This window comes from Artemia franciscana, chromosome 4 (genome assembly GCF_032884065.1).
Source record: "Artemia franciscana chromosome 4, ASM3288406v1, whole genome shotgun sequence".
Classification (NCBI taxonomy): Eukaryota; Metazoa; Arthropoda; class Branchiopoda; order Anostraca; family Artemiidae; genus Artemia; species Artemia franciscana.
This window is the reverse complement of record NC_088866.1, coordinates 56,539,271-56,553,227: the sequence shown is the minus strand read 5'-3', so window position 1 is coordinate 56,553,227 and position 13,957 is coordinate 56,539,271. Positions and strand designations below refer to the sequence as shown.

The 13,957-nt window shown below is 35.7% G+C and overlaps 1 long non-coding RNA gene across 1 annotated transcript in view; it reads right to left on the bottom strand.

The window, feature by feature from the left end:
- The window catches only part of LOC136026645 (uncharacterized), a 580,251-nt gene that overhangs the window by 84,879 nt on the left and 481,415 nt on the right, over positions 1–13,957 (bottom strand). The window lies entirely within an intron of this gene.

The window sequence follows — 13,957 nt, the reverse complement described above, 5'->3', positions numbered from 1 at the left end:
ATTTTTCTTCCCCCTCCCACCTCTTAAAACAAATTCTTTTTTAAAGTTTGTTTCATTTGCATCTAGATTTTTGATAAATAAAAATAGTGCCCTGCTCCCATTTTCATTATAGTTTTCTACCCTATTAAAAATACTAGCCATCCAAACCGATAAAACACCCTCAAAATTACGCTAGTCTGGGAAAAGTTTCCACATCTTCGTTTGCGGGTAATGCAAGTACACATCACTTGTCAATTCATTAAAAGCGGACACTGTTCTTCCAGCACCTTCTCGACCTCGCTTGTTAGCACTTGGTTTAATAAATTGTCTAAAGACTCCGCGTTGAGACCATGATCCCTCATGATAGGGTCTAAATCAAAATTCGGGGAAATTATACTATTAGGGCTCATCCCCATACTTAAACCTCCCTTACGTTCACTTTCCCTTGGTTGCGCATATGAATTGTTACGAAATTGTGGCGATAACGCTGGAATGTGAACCTAGAAAATAATAAGAGCTTATCAGCTCATTGAAACATTTTTGATTTCATCCTGTGAAAGAATTTATATTTGACTGAAAAGATAGTGCATTATACTTAAGAGTGACCCTTCGGATGCACTGAGACCACATTACTACCTATAAGTGTAATGACCAGAAAATATTCAATACATGGATACTTCGCACTCATAGCCCCCCCCCCGCTACGAGCTATAAATTTAGTATCGAAAGTTACCCCATACATGGAGGGAGGGTAGAGTGCGTCCTCTTTACGTTTCAAGTACTATAATGTTCAAAAGACTCTTAAAAATTTACTGAGGGGGAGGTTGTTTCCATTGTCGGGTGACTAAAGAAATCCGTCAACAGACCCTTGATCCATTTTTGTTCTTCAAATAGATGCCTTCCTGCAGAAGAATAAACAATTTGTTATTCCCGGAAACAATTATTGTTTTAAGCTGTGATAGGAGTATTAATCTAAGGACCAGCAACATCGGTCTGGGGGCACATTATTAACCTGACAAAAATGTGTTATTTTACTTATTTCTTTTAGCACTGCCAAGATCCTAGTTATTTTCCCTTTTGTAATCTGTAAAGAAATTGTGTATTGGTATTGTCATGAAAAACCTATCGGGTAATGAATTCAAAGCCCCCTTCTAAGAACGCAAAGTTTTCAAGACTAGAATACATTATTTATAAAAGCAGGAAGGTCTTAGTTATTCCCCCTTTCATTTTGACGAAAAAAAGTGTTATTTAGCAATTTCTTTTAAGACCGAGGGGCTCCTCATTTTCCTCTTCTTTGAGGAAACAGTAAAACGGTACTAAAATATTTTTCATATTCTTGGACTATCTTGAAAAAACCCTATTGGGCAACACCCCTCACCCCTTCTTTCAACAGTCTAAATTTTCAAAATTAGATGCACCATCTTGAAAAGACTTATTTTCAATACATTACTAATAGCTAAAAATATGGCAAAAAGTCCATTTTCTTTAGGATCGAGGGGCCTCAAAACTATCGAAAGGATTCATATGATAAACTAAAAGGAATTACTTTTATCTTTAAAAAGATAAAATTTAAAAAAGATTTATCTTTTTTTTTATCTTTAAAAAGTTACTTTTTAAAGATAGGGGATAGCATCAGTGTTCTTAATAGTTTAGTAATTTTACGAAAAATTTAGTTTTTAGCGGAAGGTCCTTCGAAGTGGATTGTTTTTAGGGTAGGGCAATACCATTAAACCGCCCTCACAGAGGTAGCAAACAAGTTATTAGGCCTACAGCCTAGTTATTTCCCCCATGTCGTAAGAAAATTAAGTTTTTACCGCTAATAAATACAAAGAATTTGCACTCACATCAAGATTGACAGCTACATCTAGGTTGGGAGTAAAAGGCTCAGCAACTGTACTGCCATGGAGGATGCCTCATTTGTTCTCTGTAATTTAGTGAAGGGACAGTGACTCCACAGCCTTGTATGGGGAGCGTTGGTCTCGATGGGCTGGCATATGCAAAGACCGAATGTCTTGAGGGGGCTACGGAGGGACCACCAATGTCACCATGTATAGAAACCGACTCCCGACTGTGCAAAGCGGTTTTTGTTGCTGATCCTACCTTTGCCCTTTTTGGAGGAGTGGGATGTTGCTCTGAATTTTCCTTAAAAAGAAATAAAATTTCAGTTTTTCATGAAGTGAAATTACACATCTTAATTTCAACATATAACTACTTAAATTTAACTCATTGCACCCCTACCCATCTTTAAAGTGGGAGGTGGTCTCCCAAAAAAATGCCATGATGATGCGGGATTATGGATTGATATTTAAACTGTCTTCACCTTAGTAAGACAGAAAAATTTGAATTAGTGAATATCACAGTCTGTAAACTTGTGTTTTTATGGCACTTGGTATTAACCAAGTGACATATAGCAATCGCAAATTCTGTCGGTCTGTCGGTCTGTCTGTCGGTCCCAGTTTTGCTACGTTAGGCACTTCTAGGTAAGCTAGGACGAAGAAATTTGGCAAGCGTATCAGGGACCAGACCAGATTAAATTAGAAATAGTCGCTTTCCCGATTTGGCCATCTAGGGGGAGTGGGGGGCCGGTTAATTCGGAAAATATAGAAAAAATGAAGTATTTTTAACTTATGAGTGGGTGATGGGATCCTAATGAAATTTGATGTAAGGAATGATATTGTGTCTCAGAGCTTTTATTTTAAATCCCGACCAGATCTGGTGACATTGGGGGGAGCTGGAGGGGGGAAACCTAAAATCTTGGAAAACACTTAGAGTGGAGGGATCGGGATGAAACTTGATGGGAAAAATAATCACAAGTCCCAGATACATGATTGACATAATCGAATGGATCCAGTCTCTTTGGAACAGTGGGGGGGGGGTAATTCTGAAAAATTAGAAAAAATGAGGTATTTTTAACTTACGAACGGCTGATCGGATCTCAATGAAATTTGATGTTTAGAAGGTTATCGTGTTTTAGAGTTCTTATTTAAATCCCGACTGGATCTGGTGACATTGGGGGAGATTTGGGAGGGGGAAACCTAAAACTTGGATAACACTTAGAGTGGAGGGATCGGGATGAAATTTGGTGGTAAAAATAAACACAAGTCCTAGATACATGATTGACATAAATGGAACGGATCCGCTCTCTTTGGGGTAGTTGGGGTAGTTGGGGTGGGGGGTTATTTCTGAAAAATTAGAAAAAATGAGGTATTTTTAACTTACGAACAGGTGATCGGATCTCAATGAAATATGATATTTAGAAGGATATCGTGTCTCAGAGCTCTTATTTTAAAACCAACCGGATCTGGTGACATTGGGGGGGGGGGGGGGTGGGAGGGGGAAACCTAGAACTTGGAAAAAACTTAGAGCGGAGGGATTGGGATGAAACTTGGTGAGAAAAATAAGCACAAGTCCTAGATACATGATTGACATAACCGGAACGGATCCACTCTCTTTGGGGTAGTTGTGGGAGGGGTTAATTCTGAAAAATTCGAAAAATGAAGTATTTTTAACTTATGAACGGGTAATCGGATCTCAAAGAAATTTGATATTTAGAAAGATATTGTGTCTCAAAGCTCTTATTTTGAATCCTGACCAGATCTGGTGACGTTGGGTGAAGCTTGGGGTGGGGGAACCTAAAATCATGGAAAACACTTAGATTGGAGGGATCGGGATGAAACTTGGTGGGAAAAATAAGCAGAAGTCTTACATACGTGATTTACATAATTGGAACGGATCCGCTCTATTGGGGGGGGAGGGGTTAATTCTGAAAAATAAGGAAAAATGACGTATTTTTAACTTACGAAGGAGTGATCGGATCTTCATGAAACTTCATATTTAGAAGGACCTCGTAACTCAGATCTCTTATTTTAAATCTCACCGGATCAAGCGTAATTGGGAGGGAGGCAGTTGGGGGGGGGGACTGGAAATCTAGAAAATACTTAAAGCGGTGAGATCGGGATGAAACTGGATGGGAAGAATAGAAACCTGTCTAAGATACATGACTGACATAACCGGACCAGATCTCTTCTCTTTGTTGGAATTGGGGGGGGGGGGGTAATTTTGAAAATTGAGGTATTTGTAACTTACGAAAGGGTGACCAGATCTTAATGAAATTTGATATTTAGAAGAATCTTGTGCTTTAAAGTTGTAATTTTAAATTCCGACCAGATCCTGTGACATTGGGGGGAGTTGGAGGGGGAAATCGGAATTCTTGGGAAACGAGAAAATTGGGGTATTTTTATCTTACGAATATATGATCAAATCTTAATGATTTTGATTTTTAGAAGGAATTCATGTCTCAGAGCTCTTTTTTCAAATTCCGACCAGATCTTTTGACATTGGGGGGAGTTGGAGGGGGAAATCTTGGAAAAGCACTTGGAGTGGAGGAATCGGCATGAAGCTTGGTGGATAGAATAAACAAATGTCCTTGATACGTGATTGACAGAATCGTACTGGATTCGCTCTCTTTGGGGGATTTGGGGGGAGGGGTTCATTGATTTCGCGGGTTTGGTGCTTCTGGACGTGCTAGGACGATGAAAATTGGTAGGCGTGTCAGGGAGCTGCACAATTTGACTTGGCTATGATCTCTTGGCTCTTAGCTCTTCTCGCCTCGTCACAAGTGCCATATGAGCTCTTAGCCCTTGTTATTCATGCTATAGTATAGCAAAGGAAATCTATTCTTCACTTGAGCTTCTAGCAGCTCACGCATAGGTTCTCATGTCTCCTAAGCATATCATCAAAATTCTTGTAATAAAAAATATAATTTTTAGTTTTTCAAAAATCTTGAGCCTTAAAAATTCCAATTCCTTAACATTCGCAAAATTCCTGGGACGAAATGGTGGAGAAGCATGAAAACATTGAGATGATGTAAGGAGCATGCCCTTAATTGAGGGAGGACTCTAAAGGTCTTTAAGGCAATCTCTATTTGGTGGGGTCTGAAGATTTTTTTAACACTCTCTATTAGGTAATATTTGCATCTTGACTAGTGGGACCTGAAGTTTTTCCCTAGCCCTTGAAGGATTTGAAACACACTCTATTATGTAACAAGCAAAAGTAAACATTCCATATGACGTAACATGTACCTGCGTCTTGAAGAAGTTTAAAAAAGTGACCCCCTTTCTACTCCCCCTCCCTCCTCCCCCCACTAAAATTTTCATGAATTAGTACCACTGAGTTCAATCGTTTAAAGAATAACCACTAATACCCAAATCGAAATTAATTTTCTCCTTGGAACTAGAAATATTGGCAATCATTATAATGACAAGTCTTGTATATTGAGTACTAAAAATACAATTGCCGTAAACATAATATATAACTGACGAAAATATTCCCCACCCCCCAAAATAAATTTTTAAAATATACTTTGAACCCCCATCCCCCTCATACAATCTCGTGAATTAGCAACACTGGGTATAGTCGTGTTAAGACTAACAGCAAATACATAGTTTGGTATTAATATTCCTCTTAAAACTTGAAATATTGACAATCCTTTTAATTGGGTATCAAAAATACAATTCTCATAAAATCTAACAGACAATACACAAAAGAAGAAAACAATCCAAGTTCAACCATTTTAAACCTCAAAGCGTAACTGTATCCATCATTATATAGTGAGACATTTTCTGTATTAGGTACATAGACTCTTAAAAGATCGGTTAAGGTTACATTATACAAGTAGTATCTACATTTTTATACATACTCGACGATGCCAAAACATTTTATATAAATTTAAGTACTAATTTCCTACTTTTTCAATCTAGACAGTAAACCAAACACCTTTAACTAGTTTTTTCTTTCAATTCTTATCTAAACATTAACCGTTAAAAGGTCAAGTTGGCCAAGTCCATAAAACAAGTAATGAAGAAAGTGGAAAAGTATTCATTACTAGTAGGCCTTTAGCTTGTATCTACCAATCATCTGATGCAAACGTTTTCGAATTACTGAAGATTACTAAATTGCTTGGTTGCTTCAGCCATAACTACTTGTCCAACATTAATTCGTTTGATGCATGACATCAATAAAATAAAAAAAAAGTAGATCAACGATGACAATGGAGGATCATCCAGAATCATCGGTATTGAAGTCGAGAATCACCCAATGTTGCTTAAAATAGATTTTGTTGTCTTATTTTATTAATTTGTGTAATTCGTAGGATAACAAATTAGAACATTCGCGAGAAGACCTCTTGCAACAAATTTCATGTGAGTTTGCTCACAGAGGAATTTAGGTCATTTTGTAATAACAGGTGACCATAGAGTCTCAAGCACGACAATTATGTTAGAAATCAGACTTGCTTCAATAATAAAATGTCTTTGAAAAGACTACAAGATGATATAAAATACCAAGTGTAGTTAGTCTATTTACACAAGTTGTTTTAAGCAATTTCATAATGTCTGGAGTAAGTAGAGAAAGCAAAGAGAATAATTATAATGCCTAGAGGACGTAGTTTGGGATAGGGTTGACGTGAATTGCCACATCATACCATTTTCATATCATGTTCCTTGAAAAAATTTCTAAGTTAAAAAAACGTCTACAAATTTTGCCATTCTAAAGACAAAAATCTCGAGCAGCATATATGTATCATTTTCATTTCACATTCCAAAAACATCATTACTGAACATATTTTGTATATGCAATGTCTTTTTAAGACATAAAAAGAAACTTAAATTTTTTTTAATCGATCGAGTTATTATGTAAACTGCAAAAATATTTATGATGCCTGAGAAATAATTTTAATGTTTTAATTCAAACTTGAAAAACATCTGAAAATATAAAAATTAGTTTTTTTTTTTTTTTTAGATAAAATCAACTGGCTACGTGATTAAGATTACAGGTTTGAGCGCAACCAGTTATATGATGTCAGTAGGAACGATCAAAAAACAAATATTTGCAACCATCAACAAACCATCTGAACCATCAAACGTGATAAGACCGAAAGAACAGCCTGAACAAATTAAATTTACAATAGGTGAAAATCAACAACATGTACCATCAAACGAGACTAGACCAACACGGGCAGCTAAATCAAGGGGCATTGCTAAATTTTCTGAAGTAATCAAAATTCATAATGAAGAAGAAAGACAAAGGCGAAGATATGCAACAGCGAGTATCAAAACGTGTTAAACATGAAAATGAAGAGCAACAAAACATTCGGTTAGAAGATATGCGAAAACGAGAATTAAAGCGTGTCGGAAATGAAAATGAAGAGCAAAGACACGGGTGGTTACAAGACAGTCGAATACGAGAATTAGAGCATTTCAGGTCACAACAACAATTTAAATAGGTCAGGACTTTAAAGAAAGTCCGTATTTTTCCCAGGGTGGTTGTAACGAACCTTTGAAGACGTCATGACCCCAAGAAGAGCTGCCGGCACAAAATCAAGAAACGGCTCAAATGGTCTGAGGTTAGAAGACAAACAATCATGAGAATCATGGTTGTAGTGGGAGCTGCAACCTTGTAAAGGCTGAACCACAACCCATAGTAACTAAAAGTTAAGAAAAACGTTTAGAAAGACCCTATTTATTGAAAAAATTGCCACCTGACACTGATTCAGGAAAGGTAACTATTATTTCGGTTCGTCCTAAAAGTAAAAGTTTATTTCGAAAAGAAATTTATGGTGATGTCAAAAAAAGCATGAAACCCCTCAAAAATGGTTTCAGATCAAAATGAAATTTGTACCATTAGAAGTAGGATGGTCGAAAACCTTAGAAAGGAAAATTACAGCCCCCTTTCTCGAACAACAAGGAAAATTACTTTTTGCGTGGGTAGCACTGATCTGTCTCAGTTTTTTTTCCTTTTTTTCTAGCAAGGCTGGGGGGTGACCAGAACATCATGGAGAGATTTGTAACAGCTCATTTAACTGAATTTAAATTTAATAGTGCCCTTTTTAAGTGAACAAAAATATCGGAGGACAGCTAGCCCCCCCTCCTCAATGCTCCCTTCCCTCAAAGTTAACCAATCAAAATTTCGAGATAGCTATTTTGTTCAACAATTTCAAAGGTCCAATGTATATGGGCTTGGTGATGATATGCTCCTCCATAGTCCCTCGGGAGAGAGTTTTACACTGTATCGGTACCAGACGTGTCAATATCACGCGTATCGGTGCGGGCGTATTGTTATTCGGTGTGTTGGTTTTGCAGGTATTTTAGACAAATTTTTAATATTAAGATATTGCACGTATTTACGTCCTTCCTAAGAATTCCGCCATCGGCAAGTTCCAAATGGCACTAAAAACAGGACTTTTGGGGTCTTGTCTCAAGTAGAAAAGCTGGGGCTAGTGGGCTACCAAAACATTTAGAGTGACTTTTAATGGCTCTTTTAAAAGCTATACGTAATTTTTTATTAATTCTACCATCCGTAAGTGTGATATAGCAATAAAAACACGGGCGTAATTTCATCAAAATCCTAAGGGAGGGGGCAAAAGTAGGCCAACTTTTCCCAGGTTAAGTGAAAATGACTATTAGAAATGGAAAATAAACTTTATAGTACCATACATATAAAGAAATACTGAAGAAAACCGATTTGTTTCTCTGAATTATGCAGGCTTATCTTAATTTTGGCAAGATTTCTTAAGAAACTGAATTTCAGCTTGAGGGACAAAGTGGGGTATGGGAGGAGGCAAACTGGGATCTGAAGGGCAAGTTTTCCCCCCTTCCCCAGAGCAAATTACGCCCTTGACTAAAAATAGCAATTTTGGCTAGGGGCAGGTCTCAAGCCTTTCATTGGGGGTGGGGACACGAGGGGTTCATATCCGGATAGTCATGGAAAATAGGCTATATAATAATTGTTCTGCAAATTATTTGGGGTACAACGGCCCTCTTTATACGCCTCAAATGACGCCCCTGCTTTTTATGTCACTTCTTAAGTAGAAAAGCTTGAAAGTACAACACGATATCATCAGTGTAACAATTATGGTCCAAAACCCATAACTGGGGTTGGCAAAAACACTTCCCATATGTTCCTCCTCCAAGCCCTTTAATAACTATGCAATTAAGGTGCAAACACCAATACATCAAATTAGATTATTAGAGGCGTGGTTTTGTTAGTGCTGAATTAGACTTCAAATTAGAGTTCAAATCAGAGGAATCTGGCGTTCGATTCCTTATTGTTTTTGTTTTTTTTCAATTACTGTTTTGTTCCCTTCTATATGAAATCTTCAGATAATTTCAATTTTTTTGTAAATGTGATAAACTTAATTTTTAAATCATGTCCTGGGAGGTTTTTTGTCAAGCATTTTGATTCAAAACAGAATAAAGGTAATTCATGGTTTGCAATAACATTCTTAGTAGATAACTAAATCCATAGCCCCAACGAATGGCGTAATTTTGTCAAAATCCTTTGGGGGGGGGGGTTAAAGTTGGAGCCAATTTTCCAAAATCAAGTGAAAATGACAGAGAAAACTGAAAAACAAGTTATAAAGTAAAATCAAAGGTAAAGATATACTAAAGAAAATTGACCTGCTTCAGTTGATGCTTGAATTATCCAGGCTTACCTTAATTTTTGTTTTTGGAGAAACTAAGTTTCAGCAGGGGATAGGGGAGCTAGGGTCTGGGGAAAACTGTGGCCCCTTGCAACTTAGTAGTTGGAGAAGTGTAGGCATGTGGTTCTGGAACCACTCAAAAGTGTATATCAAAAGAATGATTACTTATTGTTATATTTACTTATTCAAATTATTTACTAAACATATACACCGCAATATTCTCTCTGTACGTAAAATATTGCATCCACAGAAAAAAAAAGACAAATGAAAACAGTCCTGTAGGAGAGTTCAGGTAATTATTCCCAATTTTTTTTTTTTTTTAATGAAAACAAACTTAGTTTACAATACCATTTATTGTACCTGCACAAGAAATGATCTCTTTCAAAATTTTGATTCAATTCCAAGTAATGAGTGGCTTTTCTATTTAGGGTCGCCTGTAGCTACTTTCTTATATGCTACTAAATTTGATATTTTTTTTATTTTTATTAAAGAATTAAAGATATATTTCTTCTTCTAAAAAAATCACAAAAAAATGACTCGATCTTTCTCTAGATTAAAGGTGATTGGAAACTATATATAAAAAAAAACGTTTTGAACTGAAACTAAGGAGCAACATTAAAACTTAAAACGAACAGAAATTATTCCTTTAAAAAAAAAATCATGGCAGTGTTGTTTCTAAATTAAATTTTAATTAATAATGAACAGATTAATCTAGAAAACAGAAGTTTTTCCGAGGGAAGTAAAAAGTGAGGTTGAAAATTAAACTGACAAAAATTATCACTTCACAGCCTATCCAACACATTTCAATAAAACTAGTATAAATAAGTCAATTGGTGATATTTCCCTATGTTTGTAGGATTACAGAAAATTAGCACTTTACTGAAAACACAAAGCAATATAGGAATTTTTGTACGGTAAAATTAAACCTTAGAAAAAAGTAAACTATATAAAAATTCACAAAGGAATTTTTGTACGGTAAAAGTAAACCTTAGGAAAAAGTAAACTATATATCTCATAATAATTTAAAGATCTTCTCTTCAGTAAAACTTGAAGTCCGTTTTCTAAGAGGAGATTAATTTTTTTTTTTTACATTCGGGCCAAAAATTTAACAAAACCTAGTCTTTAGTATGAAATATCCTAAAGGAAGAATGAATCTGAAATATTCTTGGAGAAATATAGTCCAAAAGTAATTTTCCAAAAAAAAAAGCAAATTTTTGCCACAGAAATGTTTTAAAAGGAATTTACTTCAGTACCAACTATTATATTTGGAATGAACCTTAAATAGTGAACAGAATGTCTGTTCAACTTGCGAAATAACCAACGGTTTAAAATATTTATTGGCTTTTTTTGAAAGTGAAGTGAAGTTGAAGATTAATGAAACTATCAGGAAGAATTATACAGAATATTTCTAAGATTTTTTTGATTTTGTTTTTTCTAACTTGATTAGCATTTTGACTTTTTTTTCCTTGTTATCGATATGTGAAAAATAAAAACGCACTGTTCAAAAGACATAACTCTTAGAGAAGATTGTAAATGAAATTTAGGCTTTTGAGAGTTATAAGAACCGTAAGGACCGGTGTCCCCACTATTATTTGTGGCAATATCCTCTCGTTCAAACGTTCAAAAATCCTCAGCAGTTAATATTTGTACCAGTTCTAAAATTTTCGTTCACTTAGTTTCACTAGGGTCCACACTCTCCCCTCCTAAAATCAAGTATCGTTTTCATCAAAATTTCCTTTTTTTTCTCATGGATTCTACGTAGGATCCTTCCAGACTAGGCGGTACCAGGGGGTTAGCGAGGTTGAACCCCCTCCCCCCTGAAATATTTGTCCGACTCGTAAAAACGTAACAAAATGAATATAAACAAATTTTTCTACGCGTTTTTAGTCTTTTTTGTGCAACCCTTTTTTGTATCATTACTTTCACAAAAACAACTTTTTTGTTTCATTACTTTTTTTGGCATATAGAAGTAATTTGTCTAAAAACCCATTGCTTAAATAAGGGACAAATACCATGCGTTAGTGTAGATAATTTTTTTTTGCATTTGCTGTTTTTATAGACTATGCCTGTTCTTGCTATAATTGGTGTTTTTTTATACCAAATTTGTCTGATGCTATGTACTAAGTGAGTGAAGCTTATGCTTTAGTATAAACAGAAAGTAATTGAAGCAAGACTTGTCATAAATAATTAAATTTCCTATTGGTTGGGACTTCTCAATGTTAATGCTGATAATACATCCCTCAGAATTTTTAATTATATGACAAATTAAAGATTTCTGTGGAAAACATCCACAGAAGTACAATGTATTTTGTGCTCTATTTTAGCAAATCAGACGTTAAATTGTTTTGTGTCACCCCTTACATTTGAAAAAAGTCTTTTGGTTTCGTTTGTTTTCCATACTTGAAAAAAATAAAAACAAAATGGCAAAAATTAGTTTTAAATTTTTTTTAGTTAATCTCTTTCATGGATGACTGTTTTGAATAATTGTAAACGTAAAAGTTGGGAAGGGCTAATAGAAATGATACATCTGTTATAGCCCCTTGTTGATTATCAAAGTAATCCCGACTACATCTGCCAGTCTACTACGCAGGGCGGCATTTTCAAGAATACAGTTATGACTAGACTAGAATTAGGGTGGAGACTAAAAAAAGGGTTATGACTTAGAGAACCGTTTGAAGATAACTATAAGTCTCATAAAATCTACCGTTTTTTCAAGGGTCCACGCCCACATAATTAAATGCTTTGTTCATTAACAAATTATTATGTAGTCTATACAGTCTACTGAATATGCCTCTTCGCGCATTGCGTAGCACACTCTGCGCCGGAACACGGCATACTTTCGCCACTTATTTCGTGCGCCACGGAAACATGAATTTTAAAAGTAGTCAACTTTTCGAAGTTTCATTCGATAAAGAAAAATAGGACCAAAGAGGTCATACATCTTTACATGAAGAAAAGCAAAATAATCAATGCACAGTTTTTCAATGCTTTTTTTGTTATCATGAACCGCCAGTGCAGTTAAAGAAGAAGGGGAAAATGGTGTCAGTGATAAGAAACATGTTCCGATTCAGCCGTATGTTTTTAATATTTAGTGCTACGGTACTATTTATTCTCGCCAGTATCAAAAGACACTGACACCATATATCAAAAGACCATCATACAAATCTTCCATTTCGTCGATAACATTTTGACGAAGTTCAAATTTGTTGTTTATTAGTAACTATAATGCGTTCATGCCATCTATTTTATCACGTTTAAAGCACTTGTGGCCACCGAATAGGTCTATAGAGATTCTAAAGATAGTATAAACCTCAAATAAACGCTATATATTCGTTCTTGAGCAAGAATGTTTAGAAAAAAAACTTTCTAAAAAAAAAACTTTCTAAAATTGTTTGGAGTCGGAAAATATAAAAGAAACCGCTTACATACATAGTGTCAGGAAAATAAGGTGATACGCCCTCTCTCTCTCTCTCTCTCTCTCTCTCTCTCTCTCTCTCTCTTCTCCTCTCTCTCTCCTCTCTCTCTCTCTCTCTCTCTCTCTCTCTCTCTCTCTCTCTCTCTCTCTCCTCTCTCTCTCTCTCTCTCTCTCTCTCTCTCTCTCTCTCTCTCTCCCTCTCTCTCTCTCTCACTCGCTCTCTGTGTATCTCTGTCTCTTTTTGTTAGTATGTGTAAGCCTGCCCTATCTATCTGCATCCTGCTATAAGATAAAATTAATCTCTAGAATTCAATGTTATGGTGGCCCTCATGATTGCCCCATAGCTCCTTCCCGTGTTAAAATAGAGGGATGTTACCAAAATAAAAAGAAAGTACACAAGAACGCCTGTCGGTTTTACGGTGTTTACTCGTGCATATTGCTTTATTCTCAAAAATAAGGAGTAATCTGTCTACTTTTTTCTTCCACTTTTCATTCAAAAACAATGATCTCGGAAGAGGGTTCTTATGATTAATATGCATTCGAGGTGCATCCAACCATATTGAGACACCTCTTTTGCTTGTTGCTGGCACTGCTACCTCATATAGCTGCCAAACAAAATTTCTAGATATCTCTTTCAACCAAAACAGTCGAAACTTCTAAAAGTTAACTTCGGTGGCAAAAAAATCCAAGCGGTCCCATGAGCTAGAATCCTGAATTATGAAAATCGTCCATTGGAAAAAGAATTTTCACAGATATGTTTAGTGAAAAGCTGTATTTGTCTGAAGAACCCAAAGGGGATCTATTGGTCTTGTGCAATCTCTAGTGTTCTCTATTCCTCAATTTTCAAAATATTAAGATATTTTGCCAATTTCGATTCACTGGTAATAACCCTGAGCTTCTTAAGCATATATTTATCTTAAATCAAAACACTTTAAATATATACTTCAGGAGTCCCCCTATTTCTCTTTTTTCGCGATGAGTGCTCAAAATGAGAGCATGCTAGTTGATTTGACATTATTATATCAGTATTTCGCGACTAGCACAGTATGATGGAAACCGTAGGTTGTGAATCGGCTCAAAGACAA